The sequence below is a fragment of the Molothrus aeneus genome, chromosome 7 (assembly GCF_037042795.1).
Source record: "Molothrus aeneus isolate 106 chromosome 7, BPBGC_Maene_1.0, whole genome shotgun sequence".
NCBI classification, from domain to species: domain Eukaryota; kingdom Metazoa; phylum Chordata; class Aves; order Passeriformes; family Icteridae; genus Molothrus; species Molothrus aeneus.
In genome coordinates, this window is record NC_089652.1 from 10,667,317 (window position 1) to 10,682,733 (window position 15,417).

A 15,417-nucleotide genomic window follows, 5' to 3' on the forward strand; every position below is an offset into this window, starting at 1 on the left:
CCATGAAGACCAAATCCTGGGTTTCCTCTCTGTCCCTTGAACTGGCATGTGTGCAGCAAAGTCTCTCCAGACATAATTACTGAGTTACATGCCTTCCCCCAGCACTTCTGAAAAGGGTATTTTGCCAGAAAGCATGTGCACACCTCCTGATTCACTCTGAAGCTGTGCCAAAAAACAGAACAGGCCACAACTGTCCAAATTGTTCATACAGCATATTTTCTGGCACAGCTGCAGAGCACACAGAGAGTGGGCTGCAGGCTGGATGAATGGTTCTGGTAGTAGCAACCTTCAATCACTATTTTTCTAGAGCTATTCTTAGTCCTTCCTCTGCTACCTTACAAATCCTTAAATTTAGAGGATTACAACACACTACAGCTCTTTTTGTGCAAGCAGACTTTGTGCATCCATAATGCACGTAATGGAAATTTGCACAGAAGTGGCCCCAAAATTAGAGCTTAAATCAACACTGGATACAGATGTATATGGGAAGTCAGTACTGTTGGATGGAAAAAAGTATTTAAACATTTTTATACACCGTACAATTCTTCTGTTTTTCTTAACAAAACATGTGGATTAATATCCTAAGTACTAATTCCAAGCAGCATCATTCCCAATGTCTCAGCCAAGCTATAAGTTTGTATTAACACCTTCTTGTTTTATGGTTTTTGCTTCAAAGGCAATCATGGAAAATTGCAATGCAGTGCTTGGCTAAGATCCACACTGGCAGCACCACCACCCACGCCAGGCACCGTTTCACGTGGAGGACTTCAAGGGCTTGGGAAAGGACCTGAAAGTCTTCTTGATTTTCTCAATGTTTCTGTCTCTGCAGTGGGACATGTTTCATAAATATAATCTTATTTGCTTCACATCCTATGCTTCTAATGATTATACGCCGTTTATTTTCCTCTCCTAGCTACTTTTTCCATTTTTGAAGTCTCAGGGAGCCCTGTCCATGTCATCTAAATGAAGAGAAGACTGATGGGTCATTTGATTACCAGAAATAAGCACTTACTCCCTGAGAAGCAGATCTGGTAGCAAGACATTTTCAAACTTGCTGATAGTAATGCAATAGGATCCAGCAGCTAACAATAAAAGCTGCATCAATTCAACCTTGAAACACTCTGCAATTTCCTAGCAGTAACTGCAGCTGAACCTTGGAACTGTTTACTGGGAAAGACAGAGGGCGAATCCCTGTCACATGATGTGTTCATAAAGAGAAGGCTTCAGTTTTTCTCTGGAAGAACTTCCATAAAGGTTGTGAAGTGAACAGCACTTCTTTCTGGAGTCTCCATCTCTTGATCTACAAACTTGTTTCTTCACTTGTTTTTGTGAATCACAGGGAGAAGGTGGTTCCTTTTAATACCCAAACCATGTTTCGTAGACAAAAGTTCCCAGATGACCTGCAGAACACTCTAAACAAACATATAAATGAACAGGGATCCACTTGACTGGCAATGTTCAGATCTAGTGTAGGAACAGATTATTTCATCCAGTTAGACTGTTCAATCTTTGGTTTGCATTTCAGCTCGTGTTTTGGCTAGGGAGCAGGGAGTGGAATAAAGGACTATTTTGCTTTTCTCTGCTACACAGACTGTTGGAGGATATCACCCCTAAGAAGAGCCAGGCCCTGAGCATTATTGACCACACTTTACTGCTGTTTCTAAGCACACAAGTGCTCACTCTAATGCCTCTGTGGTCAATATTGTACCTGCCTGGCACCAAGCTGACTCTGACTTACTGACTTGCAGGACCCCAGGCTAAAGCCCCAGTAATCCCATTAAACCCCAAGCACTATAAAAGTCACAAAAAAGAACATCCACTTGCATTTCACGTAAGGCCTATCACACAAGCCATGAGTCAGTCCAAAACTGCGCATCATAAATAAAGGCTAACCTGGAAAAAAAATTAGCATTTTAATACACAGGCATCTACAGCAATCAACAAGAAAGTAACAGAAGAATATTCTGAGCAATAACACCCTTAAACTTCTCCCTGCTTGTTTTCAAAAGTCATTTCAAAGATGGGAAGCTCAAGCATTCATTTCATCCACACTCATATTTTTCCATTTCAAAAGGAAATTCTGTCTTTTTTGTTTGTTTGTTTGTTTAAAACCTTTTCTCTAGGGGGAAAAAACCTTCACAAAAACCTGCTTTTAAATATAATTATAAGATTATAAAATAATCTAGGGATTCTGTTTTGTAAAAATAGAGCTGATTTTCAAAAGAGGAAGGAGCCTGACTTAAACTTCTCAACATCTGCAACTGCAGCTCTCCCCCAGGCATCTGATTAAGCATCTATGTAAATAAAGTAGGCAGTTCAGCATTCTGCCAAACTGGACTGACAAATATGCCTCGATGAGTTGGGATTTCACCTTCAAAACAGTTCAGGTCTTAAATACACTCCATTATAAAACACAGATTTATTGCTTAGCGTTCCATTTTGGCCAACAATTCTTTGGCAACTTTTTTCAAGACAAGGACAGTACCTTCTTTCCTTCTGAGCTGAGTTTGCCATAACATCCAAACTTTCAGTCCCACATTTCTACCACAGAAGTAGCCACCTTTTGAAGGATGATAAACACACTTTCTAATAAATTATATTGTGCAGAATTCCAGTCCTGTACTAAGCCTTTGCCTGTAAGGTCCATATGAAAATGAGGAAGAAAGTCTGAAAGAGTGCAAAATTAGCCCTGCAATACCATCTCAGTCTCTGACATGAAATTTAATTTTTGCTTTTCAGTTCCTCTCACATGTCTAAAGATCAGTTATAACAGAAATATATTTTATAACTTACATAAATTCCCTCATACAATTTCTTGTTCTGAAAACTACTATTAACATAAATGCTATATATATTAAACACAAACATGTGTCTGATAGTACTTAAAGTGTTCCCTGAAAAAAAGACAACCACAATCATCCTGACTCGGAGCCAACAATATCACTTTAACTTGAGCTCTGCAGCAGATAATTCTGAGAAGTTAAAATAAGAAATGAACTTTTCAAAAACAGATATGGTTTATACTGTGCACACTACAGAAGCAACATAAAAATATGCATTACAACCACATTCTAGATGAACTCCAACATTCTTCTTCCATACTCTTACTAAGGCTAAATGCCTTGGAGACTAATTACGTATTAAGGTCCAAATTTGTCTCATTCAGTCATAGCCGGTGATGCAAACTTTATTTCCCACCAAATTACTAGAAGCATCCTGTGACCAATTGTTTATAAGAATAAACAAAGCAAGAGTTTTTCAGAGAAGATAATTTGCAATACCAAAAAAAAATCACCCACATCTACAGCAAATTTTTGCATTTCACAAAAGCACTGTAAAGTGAACAGTCCTTAGAAACATGCAAAATTGCAAAATTATCCCTACTTATGTTTCCTTTCAAGCACAGTAGCTACTAATTTTTTTGCTCAGTCCCTCTCTTCCTCTTCCCCCACTCCCAAGTTCTATCTCACAATTTCCCTTATTCTGAAACACCTCATAAAAATAATTATAGTAAATTATATAAAGTATTTTAAAAACCTCTCCTAAAGAATCCAGAAGCATTTTAATGAGCCCAGCATTTTGGTCAAAAAAGAACAACATTTATTGAATCACAACTGAGTGCATTTAACTGATTAGAAAATTTTGTGGAAAAAAACCTCAAGTGTATGTCTTAGTTCATCTAGAACTCAGCACAATGTGAGTTAACCTGTACCTTAACCATGCTGTAGGTCATGATGAGTCACTGTTCTCTGCAAGAGCAGCCAGAGCACCACCTGCAACTTGTCAGGAGGCTGAAATGTGATTAAGTTATCCAAAGCTTTCCTCTAGAAGTCTTCCCTTACACAGAATTACTGCATGGACACATTGAGATCAAACAGTATTTGCAAAGCCAAGTGTCATTTCACCTCCCCACTGAAAGCAAAGCATAGACAGAATAAAAGGTTCTCACCACAACAGCAAACAATTTGGGTCTGTTTTTAAAGGTAACTTTGGGGAACCAACAGTTACACTATTTCCAGTCAAATTCTGCCTCTTCTTTTTTCCCCCAAGTCCTTTCTCTCACTCTTGTAATAAGGACTGGCTTTGAACATAGCCATTATGAAAAGTTTAATACATTCCTGTAACGCTAGGGAGAGTAGGGGCTACTGCATGCAAAAAGAAAAAACATCACAGATGTGAGCTGTTACTCATTTTCCTTGGAATTTTTCAAAACATTAGGCTAATTAATTATCCTCACAACAACAGCACAGAGAAGAACAAGGTAACAGTCATGCAACTGGAAACACAATAATTATAAAATATTACATCTATTGCCTTCACTGTTATGACTTAGCGTTTCAAAATACTTATCTGAGAGGTCCTTTTGAACCTGAAAAGCTGACAAACCTTCCATCCACTGATCAAAATAATTGCAGCTTTCATTTCCTAAGTAGTTAAGCAATAAGTCATTTTACATCCCAGGCTTTGAATGGAAACAAATGAAAATGTATGGATTTGTTAAGGCTGGCAACAAATTAATCTTGCTTAAATTGCTCCCCTGCTCGATAAGTGCGATACGCTTTAATCTTCGCGATCCGATCCATTTTGTTAAACTACCTTTTCCAAATTCCCTTCTTTCTATTCCTTCTACTTTTCTATCTCCCAGTGCAAAGCTGTTGATTGGCAACCAAGTAGAACTGCAGAGCAACCCAGTGTTAAGCACCAGGCTATACCAAGTGTCTAAGATAAAACTGAGATTTTGCAGAAGTGGTTCATCTCCTTTGAAACTGCCTGTTTGCCTCCACAGACTCCCAAAAGAAACTCTATTCTAAATTTACTAACTGATCTTCTTAGTATGAATTATATACCCGGTATGTTATTTTGCAACTCTGCTGCTGCTCTTTAAGCATTACCCAATGCTAAATTCCTATCAAGTACAACAGCAAGTCAAGAGCACAGCCTATAATTCTGTGCCTCAAATGAGACAACCACAGGCCAAGTGCAACATATGAACTCAGGCGCTCTAGAGGAACACAGAACACTGATACAAGTTAATGACTGGGAATCTTTGTACAGCTGCTTTTTAAATTCTCTGCTGTGAGCAGCTAATTCCAACAAGAATATTAGATAGGAAAGCCAAAAGCATCAAAACGCAGAATTTGAGACACAAACACATTTCAGTGAGATCAGTTATGACAATGAAGTTAGACTGTGCAGAGTTTCTAAGCGTTGATGCAAATCATCATACTCAAAGATAACAAAGCAAAAGGGAATACAAAAGGTTTCTGGACATCTTAAGTGCCAGAAGAATTATTTCAAACACATTGGTTTGTGTCAAAGAGTTCAAAGGGAAGATGCAATTAAAGTATCATTGTCCTAAAAGAAACCAATAAAGATTTTCATTATTCAGGTACCTTAGTTGCTTCACATTAGGGGTGCTTCTATTTCTGCAACACTTATGTCTGCCTAAAGTACATATAAATCACTTACATTTGCTTATTACTCACACTCCTGGCTTCTGATAAAATTACTTATCAAAACCTAATAAAGCATCGTGGACCATTCTAGACCCATGCTTAAAATTACCATATGTAGAAAACATTTTTAAAAATTTACAAATGTGTTCTCAGCTCAGAAATGGCTCTAACAATTTCATGATTTCGCTAAAAAAAACTTAACTAAAATTAGTATTCTATGTGTGGGCATACCACTGTATTTTTAATTTTCTGAAGAAACTAAAAAAAGTCCTGGTACTAACCTTAATCTTTTATGGCTAAGTTCTATAAAAAAACCAGTAAAACTCACTCCAACTGCTAAAAAAAGCTATAAGCATAGCTGAAGCAAGTGAGTTTGCTGATAGATCCTGATCAGTCCTTGCTCCATTTGCTTGTTTTGGAAAGCAACATCCCACTCTTCCCTCAAGGAAGATAGGTAAAAAATCTCAAGTGAATGTTCCTCCTCATTGCTAATGCACAGAAGCTGCTGGAGGTGAAAGCAAAAGCTCCCATGTGCCACCCTTTCCTGACAAACAGGAGAACATCTGACATCAAGGACTTTCAGTCTCTCAGATGCAGTATCTTTAAAAAATGTTATCGCACCAGCAGAGTTCAGCAGCTGATGAAAAAGGTGACCCAAGGCATCTGCTACAGACCAGGACAAAGGGAGATGGAGCTAAATTCTAATCACATCCCCTGCTTTGTGAATACAACCCTCATTTTAGTTCACATTTTGACAGTCCCATGACTGGCCAGCGTGGCTGTCCTCAGACGTGACCCCAACTCAAATATTTCTTTCTAATGAACTTTTTTTCTATTACCCTATGCAAGGGTAATCAAAACGCCACTCACCAGGCGCCCATCTTTACTAAACCAAACAGGCCGAGAAAAGGATGAAAAAAGCCATGAGTATGAATGAGTATGCAGAGAACTGCCGAAATCCAAAATTACTGGAGGTCTGAGGAGGGATGAGAATGACAAGATAATTGCAGAGATGCCTGAAGACAAAACAGAGAGAGAGAGTGGCAGAGGAAGGAAATCAGAAGAAATAGTACTTTGGGACATATAAGATGATAAGATAGGAAAACTTCAAAGAAAGTAATCAAAAGAATAATTTAAAGATAATGGATACATGACATTTCAGAACACATAATCTTAAACCACTAATTGTTTCTGTTCTGTGGTTAAATTGATTAGAGTTCTGTGGTTTTCCAATTAAAATACCACCTTAAACACACACCAACGATAATTAGGAGGAAAAGAATCTCACAATGTAATATTACATAAAATCACTTGGACTCTTACAGTAAGGAAGCTGAAATTTAAAATAATCAGTTCCATAATGGTTGAACTATCACTCAAAATTGGAGGGAAGCCAGGCATAACTCTTTCTAGAACATTATTTCAAGGAAGATATGATACTTATGAAGCTTGATTTTGGGGGGATCCATCACATTCCTATCCTAAGTTTCAACAAGCAGGAAGATGGATGCTGGCTTTGGATTTTATGTCACCCCCAAGACCAATATTACAGTGTTTGTAAATCAAAAGCAATAGTGGATTCCTAAACAGGTTTAATGGAGGCTGGCACATTTACGGAACAAAAGCACTGTTTATTTTACTACATGCTTTTTTGAAAGTGAGATACATTTGGGGGTTGGGACTAGATGGTCTTTAAATTCCATTCCAGCCCCTTAACATTCTATGATAAGGGCAGCAAGAGGAAGCTTTTCACATTGAGACTTCACTTGTCATGAAAGGGCTTCCTCAAAACTCAAAATCTGGAAGCACTTGCAGCAGTTCAGATTTCAATGATCTGACCTGGCAGACTGTTCCATAGCTGAATCCTTACAACCAAGGGCATTTTATCCCCAGTTCTTTGAGCATTAATCCTGGGCTTTGCTAACTGCATTGTGCCAGATCCACACACCCATGGGACAGTTCACAGTCCAACTCAATCTTTCCACTGTAAAACCTATACAAAAATTTTTCCTGTGCAATCCAGGAGGAACAGGGCTATAAACACTTCTAGCTCTTTATTCCTTGGGACTTCTCCATGTGCAAATAATGGATAAAAACTTCAATCAGTTGAGAATTTAAAATTCAGTTCCTGCGGAACATAAAATAGATTGTATTCTATTCACCTCAGATTTCTAGCCATGCTTCTTATTACAAACTATAGATAAGTGAAATACCACTTGCAGATGAAAATATGGCTAGAGCACCAACTACATCTTGGAACATTCATGCAGTAAGAGATCATACACATAGACTGTTTTTAATTTCAGGTGAGTAACGACAAAAAGAGCTGAACTTTTAAGTAAAGACCTACAAAAATCTTATTACATCTATTTACATTTTAGTGACATAAAATGTCTTCACTCAAATCTATCTAACATTTTACAAAGATCAGAGAGCAGAGGAAGTAACATAGATACCCAATGAGTTAGAATGTAGAATATTCATAGGAAAAAACCTTCTCCCCATATACAGGAAATGTGAATGTACTGTGCAATACTTCTGCTGGTTTTCTGCAGCAAACTACATTTTACCAAGTTTTTCAAGTAGTTGCTTAGTACATTACACAGAGTGAGGGAAAACTGATCAGATACATCAGTCAAAGCAGATTACGTCCTGTTAATCCATTTAACAATTTAAGCTGTACTTGGCATCATCTAAGAAGTGTAAATCACAGTAGCTCAATTAAGCATTATATCCATCTAGATTAGTTGGAACCAGGCATACAAGTATCTCCTTTTTCAGTAAACCTCAGCAAGTCTGAAACAGTAAGAAAAACAACAACAATATTATTGTATACAAGACTACTTTCCCTTATAAAATCATTAAGCATGGAACTCAGTTGGGAAGACTAATTTTTTATCCCTTAATTTCTCCTCCCTTAAAAGACAACTTCTAGCCTTCAACAATCCACACTGGCCTTGGGTCGTCAGTCTGAAAGTAGAAGGTTTTGTTACTGGTTTCCCAAGAGGCAACAAATGAGATTTACATTCCAAATGTATTTTGGATAGAGGAGGATCAAAAGGACAAGGCATCCTCAGCAGCAGCAAGACACACAAGCAGACTCTGCTGTGATACTCCCTGGATTCTAATTGTCCTGGCCCTGCTGCTCTCCAGACTGCGGTGGCAGGGAGAGGCTTCACAACCTGCTCTGTACCTACAAGGAGTGATTCCAATATTGATTTTTCATGGGGTTACTTACACGAGTAAACATTTATCAATTTATCTTAGGGTTGCAAATTAAGATCAAAATAATTGCAGCTGACTTACAGCCACAAGTCATGAAGCATATCCTGTAGAAAGCGAAATCCTTTGCTTCTTCAATCCAGCTTTTTCTTTTCCAAATGACACAAAACCAGCTAAGACACTAAGTCAACACACAACATTTCACATGTGGCTAATCAATCCATATTTCAGATAACAAAGTCTTTGTTTAATATACAGCTAGCTCTCTACACTAACCTATAGCTTCATAACGAAAAATATCAGCCTGTCAACTTAATAGCCCAACATAAAACATATTACCAAAGCTCAGAGTGAGTTCATAGCACACACTCAAGTTAATAAGACTTGTTTATAAAGTTGAGCTAGGTCAAAGTTGTATTTTGCTGAAAGTTATGTCATTACAAGGAAGTCTAAACACATTTTAGGAAATGAAACAGAGAAGTGATGTCATATCTACACACACAGAGATTATCAGGAGAACATTTGACAAACACCATGTAAGGCAACTTAAAACTGTGACATTTACTCAAATTATGACACTTGAGTACACACACTTACAAAGATCCTAACAGCACACACACTTTCCCAAGATCCTAACAGCATTTTGGGTACATCTTGAGTACACACACTTTCCCAAGATCCTAACAGCATTTTGGGTACATCTTGAGTACACACACTTTCCCAAGATCCTAACAGCATTTTGGGTACATCTTGAGTACACACACTTTCCCAAGATCCTAACAGCATTTTGGGAAAGTCTGGGCATTGCTCAACATGGCACTATTCAAAACATATGAAGATGGCTGTTATATGAAACAATGTGTGTGTATATATTATTTATTTTTTTTATACAGACACACAGGTATGAAACAACAACATGCACTAAACTTCCTTAAGTGTTGTTTTCTCCTGAGTGACAGTGGCCTCTTGTTTTTCTCTAGATAAAGAGCACTAAATGGGAGCTTTTTGTAATCCAGACACATGCAGCAGCACCTCTATGGCCACACCTGTACCTGTAAGAGAACAGGCCAGATGCTGAAGCCATGCAGGAGAGAGCACGTGCTAAACACTCATGACTCACAGAACAGGCCTGCCTTGTCCCTAATCCATTTTGGGAGGGTCCCTAGCCCATGGCTTTCCCTTAGCAGTGCTCTGTTAGGGCTGCTGGCACTGGCCCGAGGCAGGCCAGGGAGCTTCTGACACCTGGAGAGTGCCACAGTGCCTGTGACAGCACTCAGGTTCAGCAGGTACAGCCCCAGCCTTACCTTACCTTCCCCAGGCAAAGTTCTGCAAGACTCAGAGAGCACAACAGCTGCATTTTTCTTTTTTCCTTTACAATATAAATATTTAGGAAATTAATTCCATGACTCTAATATTTATGTTGGTGAAGACAACGTAGACATTTTTATTAGAGCAATGAAGCAAGAAACATAAAATATGGGTTTATGTAGTTATGGCTACATTTTAGAGATGATACATTTACAATCTGTACTACTTATTTTTAGCAGGAGAAATCTCTTCTATCAAATTACTAGCTCAAAACAGACTCACATCAATAATCATACAGGATAATAATAAGATCAACCAAGCAGAGGGGCCTTTTTAAAAAGTCTCTTAAATAAAGAAAACATACCATTGAACAAGTACTTCTGAAGCTGGAATGCTGTGTAGCCTAGCACTATGAAGCTCACATGTTCTTGTGAGAGTGAGGTTAAGAAATCACTCAAAGATGGACTTTTGTGACAATCAGGATCCAAAGGGAGTTGCTGGTTTTGTAATTATTTTCACACTATTTTGCTCAGCATGTAATATCTAATGCCCTTGATATGAGGCACCTAGTGAATTATCACTTTTGAGCATTTTTTCAGTAGGATCCTTACAGACCACACCGCTTCCCACCAGGCTATGGCTGATCCACTCCACTCACCATGAGGTGTTGCAGCTTCAGCTGTCACATTTATTCCTGGAAAACTCTTCTTTTCTACTCTGGCTGCTCTATCTGACAAGGATCAGTCAATGCTTTATTTTTTTAAAGATGCTGCTGGTCATTCCTGGAAGAAAATGAAATTTACTGCTGTATGCTTTGGGATCATCTAATTACAATACTAGCCTTCAGGGAATTTTTAAACTAATGACATTGGATTTGTCAAGCACAAAAACTTTTAATCTGATTTTTCAAGTGGATCCTAGCCAATGGATCCTGGCCACCACAGCACTTAAAACACATTTGACTGTCCTCCATGCAATATTTAGGTGGGCTTCTCATCAAAATGTTAATTTTTGTTACCTAATATCTTTCACTGGTGGTCAATACAAGGCAGATAGGGATATTGACAATGCTTTTAAAGTCTTTATGACTGAAAGTCCATAAATCAAATTATATGTGTGTATATACAGCTTCACAGATGAAAGGAGGCACAGACTTTGAAAAATCTGAACCAAAACACTGTATGAACAACTCCCCAGTTTGTCTGCTGATCTCATGATGCAACATCAAGAAACACCAGCTCGACAATAGTTATTTTTAATTTTATTTCAACAGCCTAGTCTTTATTTTCAGCATTCTTTTCATTTCCAGTGCTAACACCATGACCAAAGCCCCAAACGATTAATTATGTCACAATGACTCCTCCAAAAGGAAACAATTCAGATGACCCATCAATCATCCACTTTTGGGTATTTCCTTAGCTCTAAAGTACAAATAATGCACCATTTGAGCTATTAGGTTTGGTTTGACTGCACCAGTTGGGTTTTTTGGCCAAATGATGATGGACTCATGCTCCAATTTCAAATTCATTTCCATTATTACTGTTCGCACACACAACTACAACTGTGCCATGTAAAAACATGGATAAGTACACTTCAAAGAAAAGATCCTTTTTCAAATCTCTCTTTCTTTAAAACATAATTATTGCTTATTTTTTCAAAACTGCCTACTTTATGACAAATTTATGAAACAAATTATGAAATACAAGTATTGTTGTTCATTAAGCAGCTGCTATCAGCATTCTAGTCCTCCCCAATCATAAGAAAATACAGTTGTAACACAAAACTGTGCAAATGTAACAAAACTCAAAAGAGTGGCACAATCCAATGGCTATATCCAAACCAGACTTAGCCTGGGTCACTTGTCATTTTCTCCCCAGCACTACTAGGTACCATGAGAAGAAGGAACAGCTCTCCAAGGGAACACGGAGTGAAATGAGGGCTGTGACTACCCATTTGCCTCAAAAGCTAAATGTGTTCATCCTGTCAGCAGAACTTGGGAAACCCAACACCAACTTTATCACCAAACCAAGTAATGGGATTCCTAGGTGCTGGAAGGGATGACTGACACACATTCATGTGTAATGTGAGTGACCATCTCCAGCCAACAGTCAGGGCTTGCACTTCCAACAAGAATTCACAATCCAACTGCAGTCATTTAACACAACTACTCCAAAGACAGCATGCAACTGCTGTGCTACTTTCTTCAAGTAGGCAACCAATTCTAAGAAAAGACATTTCAAGCACTGATGTCTATGTTTCTGTAAAAATATAAAAGCAAAAACTGCTACTTGAACTCTTCTATAAGTACTACAGTATTTTAGCATCATATCCTATTTCCCAAAAAGACATGTCCTTGGAACACACATCCATGCTACACAAAGCTGTATCACCATTTTCTATCCTATTGCCAGAGATATAGGAATTGTCAGCCTTTTCCTCACTGATATTCCAACTAACCACAAACAAGCTGCTGTGGAGGCACATCACAGATGCCCTGCATCATTGTCTGTATAACCAGCTCAATTTCAATGGCAATTACAAGGAGCTTTGCTCAGATACTAAACTCAAATATCAAAATAGTAGATCATGTCACTCTCAAATGCCAAAAGATATGATTAGAGAAACACCTCACATACCACCAAGTAGCTTCAAAGTGCTCAACACACGCTCCCAAGGTTGCAAGAGTATGTCTCCTTTCCTATTAGGTTAGAGCACTTCTACATTAAACAGTCAATTCTGTTCCATCTTTTGGCAATGATATTAATACACTTCCTTCTGGTGGTAGCTACACTGCAGCCTCTCCCCCTCTGATCAGCAAGGGACAACGTGAAGACAAAGGTTATGACCATGCCACACATAATGACAGCAGGATCAAACACAATCGGGCTCAGCCACTCCGAGCACCCCATGCTATGAAAGGCCAGTATTTTGGATACAGTCTCAAAGAAAGGATTTTGAACATGCTACTAAATTTTAAGCACATTATTTACATCTCATTTTCAATCATTCAGTAACATTACCCAAACAGGTGCTTCATTAGCCAATGGAGTAAATGCAATATCCTAAGCATTCTGCCACTGTCTGACTGAGTTTATGAACAAACAAAATGCTGAGTTAGATTTTAAAAAAAGAAAAAGAAACAGGAATTACACACAATTATTCAAGAATTTAATCTGCAGATTGAGTCTCATACATAGAAATCCCCCTTATTTTGCAGCATATTCAAGCTTTAGCTGCAGGTTAAAGCATGTTGGCACATAAAGGAAAAAGTTAATTTCTTTTCCATTAGGCATTACTACTTAATCTTATAAAGGGGAAAACACAAAATTCATTCAATTTCTTCTCAGGAAATCTAACAAAACAGTATATTGTTTCTGGCTGGCAGCCACTGTACTATCAGAGAGTTTCTTAAAGGTGCAACACTGCATTCTACCAGGTTTGAAAAAACACTGGAAGCATAAAACAAATAGAAATAACCATTAGCTAAATTCACTCCAAAAACAAACAGGTCTTTAAGGAAGACAGAGGGTCCTTGCAGAGGCTGGCAAATGCTCCAAGCCAAACTAAATCCATAGTGCTAACAAAGCACGGCTTTGCTCTGGCATCACCAGAAGGCTGTTTTTATAAAGACAGATGGACAGAAGGGAGGCTTTTCAACTACAATCCTGTCAAGTTAAACTACTACCAAGCAGAAGTTTAAAAGTGGTTTCCAGTCAACCATATGAGCTCCATGGAATCTAAGAGCCCATTTTAAGGTGGTATAAGTAAGGACAGAAAGATAGATACACACATGCAGACTAACATCTAACATCCACTGTGGTAGCTCCAGCTGACACGAAAGCAACCATCACATTTTTGGAAATCTAGAGCCTGAACAGCAGTGTTGATTGAAAGGCACCATTAGGATTGTTCCTTTCATATGCTAATAATGACATCATGCCTTATGGCCTGATGCTGCAACCATACATTATCATCTCATAAAGACATTTTTCCAAAGAAGTCAAAGACGTGAGCAAACAGCTCACCTGCATATAGGAAGAAGGTTTTTTAAATTCATCCATGACACAGATTTCCTTCTGTACCTTAGCGCTGTAAATAACTACTACTGAAATATTTATAGAGGTTTGACTTACTTTTTTTTAAAGAAGTAAGAAAATACAAAAAAGTGTTGGGGCAGGAAAAAAAAATCTACAAAAGAAATTCTGGAACATACAGGAAGCAGCCCTGGACATCAACAAAGCGAAGCAAGGTAAGGCCCCTGATGGTATTTCAGGTACAGGAGTGATTCAGGGCCGAATCTCTTGCAAATATTCTAGCACAATGTAGTGTAGTGCAAAGACTGTCACACAGCACCCCAGAAAAGGGAGGAGAAAAAAAAATGTTATAAATACTCTCTTCATGTTCCTGACATATATCCAGGAACAAAATAAGCAATAATAAATTATGTAACTCTATTACTGACTACATATACCACACTCTCTTTTATTTTGGCATCATACAGGCCAAAAGAGGATTTTATTTTTCTCAAATACCCTGGTTTGTAGTGATGTGCACTGAAAAGGTTAAAGAGAAAAAAACAAAAACATACTAAGAAAGGAACAAGATCTCCACATCAACAAACAATCCACAGAACAGCGAGGACACAAATATAAACCTATTTTTCCCACACACTGTCATTGTGCTGTATTTCGTACATACAGCAATAGAAACACACATTAAGACCCCCAGTTTTGAAAACAACACGCTTGAAAACTGCGGTGATCTTTCTTCCCCACCACGGACAGTGCTATAGAGAATCCGGAGAACAGCCTGATACATAAATAAATAAATACACTAAACGGCGAAGGGGGACAGCCCAGAGGAAATAAACGCAGCTGAACACAAAGTGCTGAACGCCTTCCCCGGGCAGGAAACCAGTTATAATTTAATGGCCAAAACCGATTTAAATGAAGCCGAGCGGAACCCCGCGGGGCTCCGCGGCAGCGCGGCGCCCGAGCCTCCCGCATGACGGGGCCGCCGCGGCGGGCGCTGGGGCGAGGAGCGGAGCCCCGGGGGTGCCGCGCCGGGGATGCCGCACCTGCCGCGGCCCGCGGAGAGCCCCGCGCCGGCCCCGCCGCCTCCCCGGCCCCGCGGGCGGCCCCCGCAGGCACCGGCGCCCACTCACCTGGCCGAGGCGCGCACTGCGGCTCCGCGCCCGCGGCGGGCTCCGGGCGAGGGCGGCTCCCGCTGCCGCTGCGGAGCCGGGCGGCGGCCGGAGTCACCCCGTCCTTGCGGCACGCGGCTCCCGCCGGTGGCGGCGGCCCCTCCGCGCCCACGGCGGGGCGAGCGCCTCCCGCGCAGGGGCGCCCGCGCCGCCCTCCGCCCCCGCGCCGTCTCAGCGGCGGGGCCGCGCCCCCCGCCCCTCCGCCAGCCCCCGCCTCCACTCCGGCAT

The 15,417-nt window shown here is 39.7% G+C and overlaps 1 protein-coding gene across 1 annotated transcript in view; it reads right to left on the reverse strand.

Annotated features, from left to right (window-relative positions):
• HECW2 (HECT, C2 and WW domain containing E3 ubiquitin protein ligase 2) overlaps positions 1 to 15,208 on the reverse strand; it is a 146,801-nt gene extending 131,593 nt beyond the window's left edge. Inside the window, exon 1 of the mRNA XM_066553179.1 lies at positions 15,151 to 15,208. The gene's annotated coding sequence lies outside the window, so the exon portion shown is untranslated. The remainder of the gene's footprint in view (positions 1 to 15,150) is intronic.
• Positions 15,209 to 15,417: the final 209 nt, after the last annotated feature.